This window comes from Acinonyx jubatus, chromosome A1 (assembly GCF_027475565.1).
Source record: "Acinonyx jubatus isolate Ajub_Pintada_27869175 chromosome A1, VMU_Ajub_asm_v1.0, whole genome shotgun sequence".
Classification (NCBI taxonomy): domain Eukaryota; kingdom Metazoa; phylum Chordata; class Mammalia; order Carnivora; family Felidae; genus Acinonyx; species Acinonyx jubatus.
In genome coordinates this window covers 132296385-132310583 of record NC_069380.1, presented here as the reverse complement: position 1 = coordinate 132310583, position 14199 = coordinate 132296385, and the positions used below count along the sequence as shown (strand labels likewise).

Sequence of the window (14199 nt, the reverse complement as noted above, 5' to 3'; positions counted from 1 at the left end):
GGCAGCAAAGGATACCAGTGACCTAATGCTCCACCAGGAAGAGCTACACAAATCAGTTTTCAAACCAGAGAAGTTGCAATTAAAACTGGAACAGCACAGACAACCACCATCTAATCTATAAGCAGTTCAGTCGGCAGGAAGGTCACAAGGCCTGACAAACAAGGTGCACTTAGTAAAACTCCTTGTGTATTCAGAAAATCTAGTAACTTAGAGTTGAGGTCCATGAGAGTAAAAGGACTCCTGCTCTTTCTCCAGCTAACAGATCAACACAATCTGGTTTAATGGGGCCGCACGAATTAACATGTATTCAACAAATTTCACTAAGTCCGAATGCAGTTATTATTTTTTAGCTTTGAATGTAAATGACCTCTATTTTAGGTCTGGTAGGGGGAAAAAAAACAACTGGTAAATTATTTTTAAATACAAATTCACTTATTTTAGTGCAAATGGAGCATTCCATTGTAAATGTCAAATAGTCACCATCCATTATGGTAATAGGGTCCAGCCAATCTTATCAACTTATTCAAAGTTCACTGCATGAATGATCAGAGCTCTCAGTCCCCAGACAGAGCTTAAAATATGTCCTTATTAAAAAATTCAAAGGCAATAAATCAGGTTAAATAGGTGGAAGAGATGACCCCCCTCTGCCATCTACTCCACAAAATGCCCAGTGTTCTCCGCTGCAGGAGACGTTGAGAGCTGATCATTTCTGTCTATGCCGAGCACGCCAGGATGGGGTAGTACTATGAAGACTGATGGTCTCCATTCTCTTGGAACTTACATTAAAACAAGTCTGCTGAAATGCATGTGTTTTCCCCCACAGATAAGAGTAAATGCTTTCTTTCACCCAAGAAAAAATTACTGTCCCCATTTGGAAAGATTTCACCCGATGGACATCAGTTTTATTTTCTCCAGTGTAGTTAATGAATGGGGCAGCCTCATCCATACTTTGAACAAAAATAGTCAAATATTTTCAGCCAGTTCTGAAGCACCAGTTGAACCTATAGGGAAAATACTTTTCACTTTAAAGGTTGACTGGGATGGGATCAACACTCATAACCTTAACCTCCTTAGCACAATGCTCTAGTGAACCAAGATACTAAATAAAAATATAGCCATTGAGACACACCCAAGGCTCTCTACAATCAGACATTGTAAGAAAGTGACACTAGGACTCAAGATAGGAAAGTGCTGAGGCAAAGAACATTTACAAAACCTGGGGAGCTCCAAACACACAAAGCTTATATGGTTTTAATGTTTCGAACTAAAGCCACTTCAAACTACAAAATAGAATGGATGGGTTTAAAACCACAATCTCATTACTATATACAAAACAGGTCTTCTTCCGAACATTACCTCTGGGAGACTTACTGATTTGCCTCAGGAGTGTTCTGCAATGATGAATGACATAAATGAAAAGCTTTTTTTTTTTTTTTTCTGACTTAAAATGTCACTCAGATGATCTATTTCTGCTACCAGGGTTATGGTTACCTCTCCAAAAACCAAACTGATGAATATGTTATTTTACAAGAGCTATCCAATAACCATCAGATGGTCAACTCAGAGTTTTCACTCATACTAACCTGGTTCAAGCCAAAGTTTTAAAGGAAAACAACCTTAAACCGTCAAATACTGCCCGAGACCATTAAATGAATGAGATACGGAAAAGAGGTATCGTATCATGGAATTAGTGAATTAATTACAGAGCTTTTATATCATATTGCCCTGAGAAATTATTTGTTAATGACCTACAAAAATGTGAAAGAGTGATATTTATTCACATATATATGAAACATTTAGGTAATAAAAAATATGTACTTAATTTGGAATTTGGATTTTTAATTCTCTACATGTTCCTAAATATACATAACATTTCACATTTAACTATGAAATTGTGGTGACTTTCAACTTTGTAACATGTCTACATTTTTTCAACTTCAACAGATTTTATTACACGAAATTCAGCAGTATGTAATTCAGAGTTCAAAATGAATAAAAATAATGTCTAAGTCTTCCTTTCATATGAATTAAGACCAACTCTGTATAGACTGTACAAAACACAGGCAACCATTTCAATGATGTGATTAACATGAGATTATCAACTCAACAAGAATGAATTTCTATTTCGCTTCCTCCTACCCTTTTGCCCACATAAGCAAACATGTTCTCCTTCTAAAACTACCATTCTGTCCACCTCATTTTCCCTCTTTGTGGACCCAGAAATCATGCTCCCAACTGAGGACTTCTGAATACAAAATGCTTTCTGTGCTGGTCAAGAAAAAGAGGGTGAAAAAAGTAAAACAAACAAAACAACAAAGAACACTATGACTATGCCACAGAATTCTGCAACCCCAATGTCTTAATCGACTCCTATCATCTCTTTCCATACTCATTTCTTTTTCCTTAGAGACAGACTATACATGATGGTGGGATTCCCCAATATACTTTTAACTGTGAGGAAAATGCCAGCAGTACCATGAAACTTCAGTAGCTGGAGGATTCTGTGATCAAAGATGGTTAAACCCTAAATGTTAACCCCCAAGAAAAAGAAAGCACACACACCTATGAAAAAGGTTAGGTATATGTTTCACTACATAGATCATGTGAAAATCATCTCCTATCCTCACCTCCATCTCACTTGGGAACACAGAAGGCACAAAAGATTCTGCCCTGGATCTAGGCAGCCCTAAATACTGAAGACTCCAGGAAGAGAAATATTCAACAGTAATCAACTTTGACACTATTCATTAATCCTTATGTGGGGTGCCTGGGTGGCTCAGCTGGTTGAGCGTCTGACTGGTGATTTCAGATCAGGTCATGATCTCACAGTTGTGAGATGGGGCCCCCGCACTGGCCTCCATGCTGGGTGTGGAGCCCGCTTCAGATTCTTTCCCTCTCCCTCTGTCCCTCCCCTGCTCATGCTTCCTCTCTCAATAAATAAACAAACAAACAAACATTGATCTTTATGTGGATGACTCTTAATCCTCAACCTGGAACTTGTTCCTATGTTCCAGATCCTTGCATCCCGATAGTCAGCTGCACACTGCAACTTGGGTGTCTATAGGAGTAAACCAAAATTATTTATTACTTTTGCTGTCCTGTTTCCTGTGTTTCCGGTTTCACCCTTCCTCACTATAATCATCCAACTGGTCATCCAGTCCTGTGGATTCCATCTCCCTTCACGCTCACTGCCACCAACTTGGCAGTCGTATCGCCACTATCTCTGGCCTGGAAGCCTGGCCTGCTCCTTGTCCCATTCCACTTCCTCCACTGCCAGGAATCTTTCCAATGGGCAAATGGGATCTAATCACTCACTGCCCTAGGTAAAACCCTTCATCAGCACCTCCCGCCAGGGGAGTAAATTTCAGGCCTCTGGCACCCTAATACAATTTCTTCAGGTCTCATTGCCAGGGTTCTGTGCCTAGAATAGTCTCCACCATTCGCTGGCTCCTCTCTCAGCCACCAACCTGGTTTACTTCCCCGATAACTCACTTTCTGTCACATGGCCACGGGATGCTCTCAAAACTGTTCTGTATTCCCACACTCCCCACCCTCTTGAGGGCTAAGAGAGGTAGACACAGAGGCACAATCACACACAATGTTGCAAGTTCCTGTTAATCTTTGTGTCTTCTTCACCCACTCCCACCACATTCCCCATGAAACTGCAAGCTTTCAAAATGGCAGGAACCATCTGTCTCCTTCACCACTGCCTTCTCAACACAATGCCCAACACAGGGAAGGTGTTCAGCTAAAAGTTACTGAATTCATGAACAAACAGGTGCAGACAATGGTAGGGCAGAGTGTACCAAACTCCACTTCCCAAGCCTCATCCCCCAAATGAAATCTCCCCTGCTTTAGGGAGAGCTTCTTAAACTTGGAGGTAGCCATAAGAGATCATCCCCTAGGGGGTGGCTTCTGGGAAATAAGGATGTTTCTTATCTGAAGGGCTTAAAACAGACTAGGAGCCAAACAACTCTTTCGTCCAAGTCTCTACTCGTTGACAAATGGCAAACCGCTTTGAGACTGAAAACTCTCATGAGGAAGAAACTTACCATTCTTACAGAATGCACAGTTTTACCACTTTTAATTCTGACAGGTAGTTTTCATGCAGAATGACCTAAAGAAAACTAGAAAGAAACTCCCCCATCTTTCATGCAGTTTCATGGGTAGAGGCAACGACACATCTTGGCACCATGTCTAAGTTTCCAACCCTAAATGGAGAACGAAGAGGTCCCATTAGCCCCTCCAGATGCTTATAATACATTCACATTCACCTGTGCGTGTGCACAGGGATATGGAACCCAGCCAGAGTTCACTTTGCTTTTGTGGCACAGTTAGGACTCTAAAGAGAATAAAACACTTATGCATGAGCTACTGGTCAAGACAGATATATTTTACTTTGTTTTTGTAGTAACCATATATTTTGATGAGTTCTGTGCTACAGATAAATGTGAACAGTAGGCAAACCATTTATCTTAGTACAACATTAAAGTAAAAAACTGCCGTCTCTATGCTAATTATCTGAATTATATCATTAAATATGCGGGTAATAAATATACTTATATATCTCAAGTAATAACTGACAATTTATAATAATTACATAAACATTCCTTCCTGATAAAGATAACTTTTAATAATTGTATGTAAAAACATTAAAATAGAATATATTATAGTTACTCTACCTCCCATATTTAACGTGATATATTTGGACTTACACAAATAAAGGTAGCTGGCTACTTTAAACCTTATTTTTTTTTTCACAGACAGCTTCATTTTCTTTTAACTTTTTTTTTTTAACATGTATTTATTATTGAGAGACAGAGAGAGACAGAGCATGAACATGGGAGGGGCAGGGAGAGGGGGAGACACAGACTCTGAAGCAGGCTCCAGGGTCTGAGATGTCAGCACAGAGCCGTGCGCGGGGCTCGAACCCACACCACAAACTGTGAGATCATGACCTGAGCCGGAGTTGGATGCTCAACCGAATGAGCCACCCAGACATCCCCCAGGGAGCTTCATTTTCATTTGCATTCAGAATTAAAATATAAGATGAGGGGCACCTTGGTGGCTCAGTCAGGTAAGCATCTGACTCTGGATTTCAGCTCAGGTCATGGTCTCACGGTGTGTGGGATCAAGCCCCATGTTAGGCTCTGTCCTGACAGTGCGGGGCCTGCTTGGGATTCTCTCTCTTCTCCCTCTTGCTCTCTATCCTTCCCCTGCTCATGCTGTCTCTAGCTCTCTCTAAATAAATAAAGAAATAAACTTTAAAAAGTTAAAAAAAAAAAAAGAATTATAAGATGAAGCCCAAAGATAAGGAGACAAGGAGACCTTGCCATCCACATCTATGCCAGTTCTGTGGGTCACTAAAAAAATGATGGATTGTTTTTTCATCTCTTCTGAATAGGATTCCATGGTCTCAAGCATTACAGAAGGAAAAAAAAAAAATGTGCCTAAAGGGCTATGATTTACAATGATTCTGTTTCATACTGATGAACATAAATGACCATGATAGAAAATTGCATGCAAACTCTAGAAGAGGCAAGAAGAGATATTGATCCACAGTAGCAACTAAGGGAGGAAAACCTGCTTACAGCCTATGCATCAAGCTTCTATCAAATTTGGTAGAGGGTCTTCCAACCTGAAAATGATTCTACGTTTACAAAGCCTTCTTACAGTCACATGAATTACCTTTCCTAAGTAGATGGACAAGTCAAATCACAGGTCTCTTAGGCTAAAAGTCTGTATCTAGATTTACATGGAGGCATTTATATGACAACTGCAAAGGCAAACAAGAACCTGCCTCTCCATCAGAAGCTACTATCCTGAGACGGTGTTTTAACAGTCAAATGGCATGACATTTAAGAGCATTCATAATTCTCTCTCTTCCAAAAGACTTTTCTCGAAAATGCAAAGTTGAAGGAGGTAGGCAGGAAATGTGAAACAATGGCTTCCATTCTCTGAAAGGATTAGGATAAACTCAGCTTGCTACCCCTCTTGTTTGGAACATACTCAGACGTCTTTCATTAAAACACAAACTCTAGCAAAGAAGACCGACTTAAAGACTAGCAAATGAGAAGTGCTTTGTTGATTTTATTCCTTAACTTCTTTTTATTTCAAAGACCTCATTTTCCAGTTGGGCAACCTAATTCAAGCCTGGTCAGTAGGGAGGTGTGGCTGGCTCATGGTTTCTGCACGTTCATGGCCCTCACTCATTAGGGGAGCACATGTGGTTATGACAAAGAGGTCATGCTGCTCTGATGGCAAGAAGCTGAGGGACACAGACTCCTCCAATGTAAGGACACAACTTACTACACAAGGAGCAGGGGACATGTCCACATTCCCACAAGTCCTGGCTGTTGGGTCCTTCCAAAGGCAAACGGTCAAGGTAACAAGAGCCTCTACCATGCTTATGTGGCTGTGGTTAGTTCTAATACACTCTTGCTTCACTAGCAACAGGCTCAGGAAGTGATGAAAAACCAACACATTTTTCACTGCTTACTTCCTAGCCAGGTGAATCATATATACACATACCCACAAATATATGATATATCACATACACACATATACATCATATATCATATCATATATTATGGAATATATAACACAAAACACTCATAAATTCTTTAGAACATCTGTTGAACCCTCCTACTCACTAGAATCCTCAATTTCCATACTGGAAATTTTTTTTTTTAAGGTTTATTTATTTTGAGAGAGAAAGAGAGAGAGAACGCACACTTGTAAGAGCAGGACCGGCACCCAGAGAGAAAGAGGGAGGGAATCCCAAGCAGGCTCCACACGGTCAGCGCCAAGAGCCAAATATGTGGCTCAGACTCAAGAACAGTGAGATCATGACCTGAGCCGAATCTGAGTCGGATACTTAACCGACTGAGCCACCCAGGCACCCCAGGACAGGGCATTTTTAATTGAACATGGCCCTAGCTCTATTCAGCTTAGCCCCTACAAACTTTATATGCCATCTACAAGGTGGCATTTAGGTGATTCTATAGGTGTTCATTAACAGCATACTTGTACCAAAAGGGAGAGAGATACTGCTACTTATTGTTGGGAATTTATGAACTAGTCAAACATTAAATGAGGGCGAGCAAAATATCCAACTCAAAAAAAGCTATGGTTACCCAGTGTCACACCACAGAGATCCAATCTTATTTCACACACAAATCAGATCAAATGAAGATGGAAATGCATAAAACATTACACAAAACGTTTCAAACCTTGAGAAAAGCAGGCCTTGGAATGTGCATTAACAGCAATTTGCCTTTAGTAATGTTTCATATTTGAACATTTAATGTGTTGGGGGGGGAAGCAAATAAAATTCATCCAAATGCTTTCTTCAAGTACTGATAACAATATAGCCAAAGTTCAGAACAATTATAAAACTCCAGGAGTTCTTTGTCACTGTAACAGTGTCTTTTATCCTATCCCTTGCCCCTGCTGCCTCCCTCCCTCCATTTCCTAAGTTCCATGGAGGGGATATTCATTCTTGTAGAAGCTTTTCACCCTAAAGCATATGCAGTGTTCCTTCCAGACTTAAAAGCGACGATATTATACACTCCTTCTATTTCTTTTGCTAGGGAAAATGTGGAACACCCAGACTGCCAATCTAGTAATAACACACCATGCATTGGGAGAGTCACAAACTTGGAAGGAGCCTCAAGTAGACATAAAAGCTACTTGGCATTATATATCAAGATTCATAAATATGTGCACGTCATTTTGGCTTAGAAATCTCTATTCTGGGAATTTATCCTAGGGAAATAGTTCCAAAAGACAGAAAAGCCTATATGCATGAATATGCTCACTGTGGAGTGCTTTCATTCAATAAACCTCGATCAACTGTCTATGATGTGCCAGGTACCACGCTGGCATAAACTCTCTGCCTCAAGACATTTACTATCAGCTGGGAATTCAGATAAGTATACCCAGAATTATAACATGTTGGGATAAAAGCTAACAGGGCTGTAGAGAAGCACTAGAAACACTGACATGTGTTGGAAAGAAGAGCAAAGAGAGGCAAGAAGAACTTTACAGAATTTTGGGTAATGCTCTTAACATCTCTTCACGTTATTTTTTTTTTAGAGACACAGATAATGTTACAATACGGGGGGAAAAACCCTTCATTATTCTGAAAAAGACTTTTCTTAATACATTTTAAAAATAAAAGTAACAAGCATGCATAATTGCCCTTAACAGCTCTCAGATGTACCCCCGCCCCCAACCCGGCCATGTTTCTCTCTACCGTGTGTGGGAGTTGGCATGTACCCATCAATCATGAAATCCTCGTTGGGCACATTCTACCAGTCTTTTCCCCATCTTAGTTTTCTACTAGACACCAGGGCGTCCCTAATCAAAATTGCTGAGAACTCCAAGTTCATTTTGCTTAAATACAAAACAAAATAAACCAACAACAAAAAAGTCTAATCGCTCCTTTGAGAACTTCCTCTTTTCAATGGCTCAGAGTGAGGTCAGTCAGAGAACTCTTGCTTTAGGGTTTCAGGAGGTCCTGCGCTAAATATGGTATTTATAATTTGTAGCAATTTTTGATTGTTTTTAGAAGTGAAAAAAATTCCAGTTTTAGGGTTCTACTGGGAAGGTTTTGAAGAAGTATACATTGGACGCTCCTAGTAAGAGAGTAAGAAATACTAAATAGAGACATGTTGCCATGTACATAGAATGCCTGTATTTATTTACTCTTAGATTAGAGCAATTTCTATTCCCGCAACATGCTCAATACCCAATTCAAGTCCAGACAGGCTGTATATCAGGGTGTGGGAGTTGTGTCGATACCTCTCTCAGCGTGTTCTGTCCTATGTCACGGCTTGAGGCTTTGGCCATACTACAGAGGTGGAGAGGGGCTTTGGAAGGAATGTTATTTGAGAAGGCCACACCGGAACTATCTTTCTTTTACAAAGCGCCTAAAGAGAAAGAAGGAACTTGAAACAATAATGGGAAGACTAAAGGTATGGGAGGATTAACATGGACCGAGTGCCTACAAGCGCTAGTCCCTGCCGGAGGTTCTGGGTGGGCAAAATCCTCCACACAGGACCAGAGTATACATTTTTCAGCTTTGCAGGCCGGAGTCGCATGTTACAACTACTGGATTCTGCTACTGTAGCACCAGCAGCCATAGTTAGTACCTAAACGAACTGATGTGGATGAGTTGTAATACAGCTTTATGTGCAAAGGCAGGCAGTGGGCCAGACTGGGCCTGTAGGCTGTAGTTTGTCTACAGAGCCCTGACCTAAGTGCTTCATAATTCACTTTATATGAGGCAGAAAAAGTGTGATTATTTTTCCTAGTTAAGGATGAGGAAACCATGTATCCAAAGCAAGGTGACCTGCCTGTTACACGTCCAGATTGTTACAGTCAGAATTCCAACCAAGGTATGTCTAAAGCCAAAGTGTAAATTGTTTCCATGTGAAACTCTTAGGTTGAAAACAGATAAGGAAGTCAATGTGAAAGAAAAAAAAAAAAAGACGAGGCTAAATCCTTGCTCTAGCTTAACATTAATCGATCTATGCGCACCTATGACACATTATGGCAGACATCATCAATGCTGGTAAAACAGGGACGTAGGTGAAGCACTCCTCCCAAAAGAAGCTTCTGAAATATTCAATACCGAACGTCTTTATACCAGAAGGGAAAAGGAACCAAATTCTGTATTATAATGTGTCACATGATCACAAAGCTATACTGTAGTCACTCTCCTAGAACTGTAACACTCCCAGAGAGAACTCTGTAAAACACTACCAGTGATACTCATATATTTCCTAATTCATTCATTTCATGCCCAGACAGCACACTATAAAAGTGCTTAAAAAAAAAAAAAAAAAGGACGTGGTGTTTGGCCTTCAGGAACTTTTACAGAGTTGGAGGCAATACACAGACACTAAACAGTTAAGCATCACCTGCTGATCTGAAAAGCCACTTGAGTATGTAAAGAAAATTTAAGAGTGATGCATACAGTTTAGTGCCTGGGAATCAAGGAAGAGGCAAAAACAATGTGTGCACTCCTGCTTCCACTTGAACCTTCTTCAAAGTTCTTGCTCTTTTAATGCCTCCTGAGAAGCTGAAGATTCTGTTTTCACCACAGGTGTCCTAGTTTAGAACCTGAAGACCAGGATCCAAGACCATCCAGGTTCCAACTTGCTGACCAGCTTCAAAGTTTTGTACCTGAACGTCAGTTTTGTCATCTTACAATAATGGGGTCTGACTACATGTTTCTTAAAGCCTTTTCCAAGTGACACCTTCCCTGAATGAGTTTTTCAACACAATTCTGTAGGCCCAACAATCAAAAAAGGAAATAATAATCTGGATGAAACTCAGATGGCCACATGTTTTAATCCATGGCATAGCCTCTTTAAATTCTCACAGTAAGAAAAAGTTTCAATTATTAAAACTATCTCCCTTAAAAGCAAAAGTAGCACTTAGAGAGTTGCACAATTATTTCTGAAAATTAAATGATGATTTTCCCCAAAGGACAGAGGGGAAAGGAAGATGTGGAACAGATGGATTCATTGTTCCCCTATGGAGAAAAAACATTTCTACACCTTGCAAAAATATATTAATTGGCCTGCCATCTGGCGAGCCTGCTCACATCCATAAGGGATAAAGTTTAGATCTTGAGGTTTAACATTTAAGCCTGTGGGGAGATGGTAATTGGAATCTTTTGGAGTTAGCATTAGTATTTTTAAAGGGAACATTTCAAGAGAGGTCTGAATACAAGTGGAGAAAAACAGGACCTAAAATGTGAGACCATCTAAGGTGACATCACTGGTGTCAGTGGCCTGGGCCTCACTCTGCACACCAGGGAGCTGGCCATGGACACTCCACATATGGTAAGGCTGTGCCTTGGCTCAGTGGCTTTCAGACCATGGTTTTCATGCTTCCACACAACTCCATAGATACTTCCTATGTACCTTCTTGTACGTTAGAGGTATTTTCCAAATTTCTGGATATTATACCACTGTAAAGCTGGCTATTTATTTACTTATTTTAACGTTTATTTATTTTTGAGACAGAGAGAGACAGAGCGTGAACGGGGGAGGGGCAGAGAGAGAGACACAGAATCGGAAGCAGGCTCCAGGCTCTGAGCCATCAGCCCAGAGCCCGACGTGGGGCTCGAACTCACGGACCGCGAGATCGTGACCTGAGCTGAAGTCGGACGCTTAACCGACTGAGCCACCCAGGCACCCCACAGCTGGCTAATTAAAAGAATGTCTTTAAGGGAAAATAATCAGCTCAAAAAAGAGGAGATACAAAATACGAATTTTGTGGTATATACACGTGCACTCGGAAAAGAAAACTTGGAATGATAACTGCATATTTTTAATACTGGGAATGTTTGAGTACTAGAATCTGGGGAAGTTTTTTGACTCTACAGATGTTGGTATTTTCGCCATTCTCTGTCGTCAGCATGCATTATGTTCACGTTTTACCTTACAAGCCATCTACATTCCACTGAGACTAAAACTGTTCTTTGGTTAAGAGTGCCTGGGTGGCTCAGTTGGTTAGGTGTCTGACTTCAGCTCAGGTCACGATCATGTGGTCCAGGAGTTTGAGCCTTGCGTTGGGCTCTGTGCTGACAGCTCAGAGCCTAGATTCTGCATTGGATTCTGTGTCTCCCTCTCTCTCTGCCCCTCTCCTGCTCACACCAGTCTGTCTCTCTCTCTCAAAAATTAAAAATACTGGTAAGAAGCAATAAATTATTTTACAAAGCAATTAAAGTATCTTGAGTTTACCTTTTATAAAATGTATGTTTTGTTTTGCTGTCACTTGCATTGAAAAACTCCAAGATTCCTTTTGGATGTCTGTATTTATTTTCCAACATTCATAATTTATGTCTTAAACTACATACCTTCCACCTCATGGCCCAATAAACATCTCCAGATTGTTTTAAACAAATCTGACCAGCAGGAAATAGTTAATCTGGTTTCTTACAACTTCTTCACCTTTGTAGGATCAAGGGGCTATTATACATTAATCATGTACCACGATTTCGGTAGTTTATGCTTTCCTCTCAGGGATTTCATGATGCATTTTCCTGGTACCTCCTGAATATTATTAACCAAGTCATCAAACTCTGTGTTAATCATCTTCCTCATCAAAATGATTTTTGAAAAGGGTGACACAATGTAACACTGTATCTTGGCTGGGATCCTAGAATAGAAAAAGAACCTATAGTCTTAATAAAATATGGAAACTAAGTTTTTAAAAAGGGAAGGAAGGGGTGAGAAAAACAAAACACCTTATTCTAATCCAATATGAGCAGTATCAAACAATTAAAAAACACCTACAACTTTTTGAGGGTATGGAAAAGTGTGGTGGTGGTCACAGGACTGTGTCTGCCAAAATTCATGGAACCACAAACCTGAAAGGAATGGCTTTACTGTCTCTAAACTGGATCTCAATAAACCTAATTAAAACAAAACAAAACATACCTATCGCCCTGGACTTGTTCTAGAGCAAGTAAATACCAGCGGTCAACCTAGAGTCCCAAGCAATCTGGAGAAGGCCCAGGCCTGGGTTAGTGGCAGTGAAAACGAAGGTTCGGAACATGTGAAAAAGCATCTGAAGGGAATACTTGCTTCTTCCACTCCCTCCTCAGGAAGGGGCGGCCGCTCCCTCAAATACAGCTCAGACATTGTACCAATAAGAGCCACAAGATGGCCAGTGAAGGATTTCTGTCGTTTAGAGAATCCCGGATACAGTATTTGTGCCTTTTGCATGTTACAGATTCCTTATTCTATTTTTTTATAATTGTTTTATGCAGAGCAAAGCAGTTACTTCTTAGTTCTTTAAATACAATGACTTTCCCAAGGAAAAGATGTATTTAAGTGAGTGCCTTCCATTCATCTCTTTTTAAAAAAAAAAAAAAAAAAAGAGGTAGTTAGCACCAGCATATTCAAAACCAATTATTAGATTGTTAAAAAGTGAGGAAGATGGGGTGCCTGGGTGGCGCAGTCGGTTAAGCGTCCGACTTCAGCCAGGTCACGATCTCGCAGTCCGTGAGTTCGAGCCCCGCGTCAGGCTCTGGGCTGATGGCTCGGAGCCTGGAGCCTGTTTCCGATTCTGTGTCTCCCTCTCTCTCTGCCTCTCCCCCGTTCATGCTCTGTCTCTCTCTGTCCCAAAAATAAATAAAAAACGTTGAAAAAAAAATTAAAAAAAAAGAAAGTGAGGAAGAAGCCTGTAAGCAATTCATCTCTAAAATCCCAACTGATCTTTTTTTGTTTTTTGGCATTCAAACTGTATTGTCAACTTGTGTCCTTAGAGGAAATGAACTGTATGTACAAGATCAGCAAGGATTGTGAAATGTGTTCCTAATACATACATTCATGTGAACGCACAGGATTTTATAATATTTAGAGAGAAATCTCAGAAAAGTGAGCTTGGGGACAGCAGTGTTACTCATTCAAAAGGCCTCTGAGATAGCAGCCGTTCGGAGCTATACCATAAGTAAAACCTCAATTTTACCAACCCACTCAAATACCAGTATAGACTGATGCTTTAAGACGAGGAAAGCATAGGAGAATACATACACAGTTTCCATTAATGGGAGAGGGAATCAGCAAGCGGCATTTTAACACAAAGTAAAACCTACCTCTATTTTTCACCCTCTTCCCTCAGACAGCAAGCAGGTGGCATTTCTATCGCAAAGATGAAAATTATCAGGGCTCTGTATTCCCACACCTATCTTCAAATTGCCAGGTGGATTCTGTACCATAAAACCTGAGATGCTAGAATCTTACTTTACAATTATCATTTTCAATAATTAGAATGTTGCTGGAGTTATACTCCATTGGAGACAGAAGAATACAGTTAAATTTCTATCCAGATTAACCTCTTACTACTGGCAAGATTCAGGCAGTTAATTGATTTTGTTAAGCCCCCATGTTTCCTTCTGTAAAATAGATTATTATAGACAGGGTAAAACCGAGGTGACAAACTTCCTCAACACATATTCCGCCTCTTTGCCTTGCTTTGCTGATGTTGGTACATCTCCTACCGGTTATAACACGCTGCTGTTAATTACCTGGTTACACTGCTTTCTAACCCCACCAGAAGGAAGGATCGTGCCACATGCATCTTTGTTTCCCACGTGATAACCACAGCCCTCATCACATAAAAGGTACTCAACAAATATGTGGTACGTACGTGAGTAAATGAGGCAATACGATGATT

The 14199-nt window shown here is 40.4% G+C and overlaps 1 protein-coding gene across 22 annotated transcripts in view; it reads right to left on the bottom strand.

Moving 5' to 3' along the window:
- Positions 1-14199, bottom strand: part of MAST4 (microtubule associated serine/threonine kinase family member 4) — a 556148-nt gene that overhangs the window by 137996 nt on the left and 403953 nt on the right. The gene's annotated exons all lie outside the window — the stretch shown is intronic.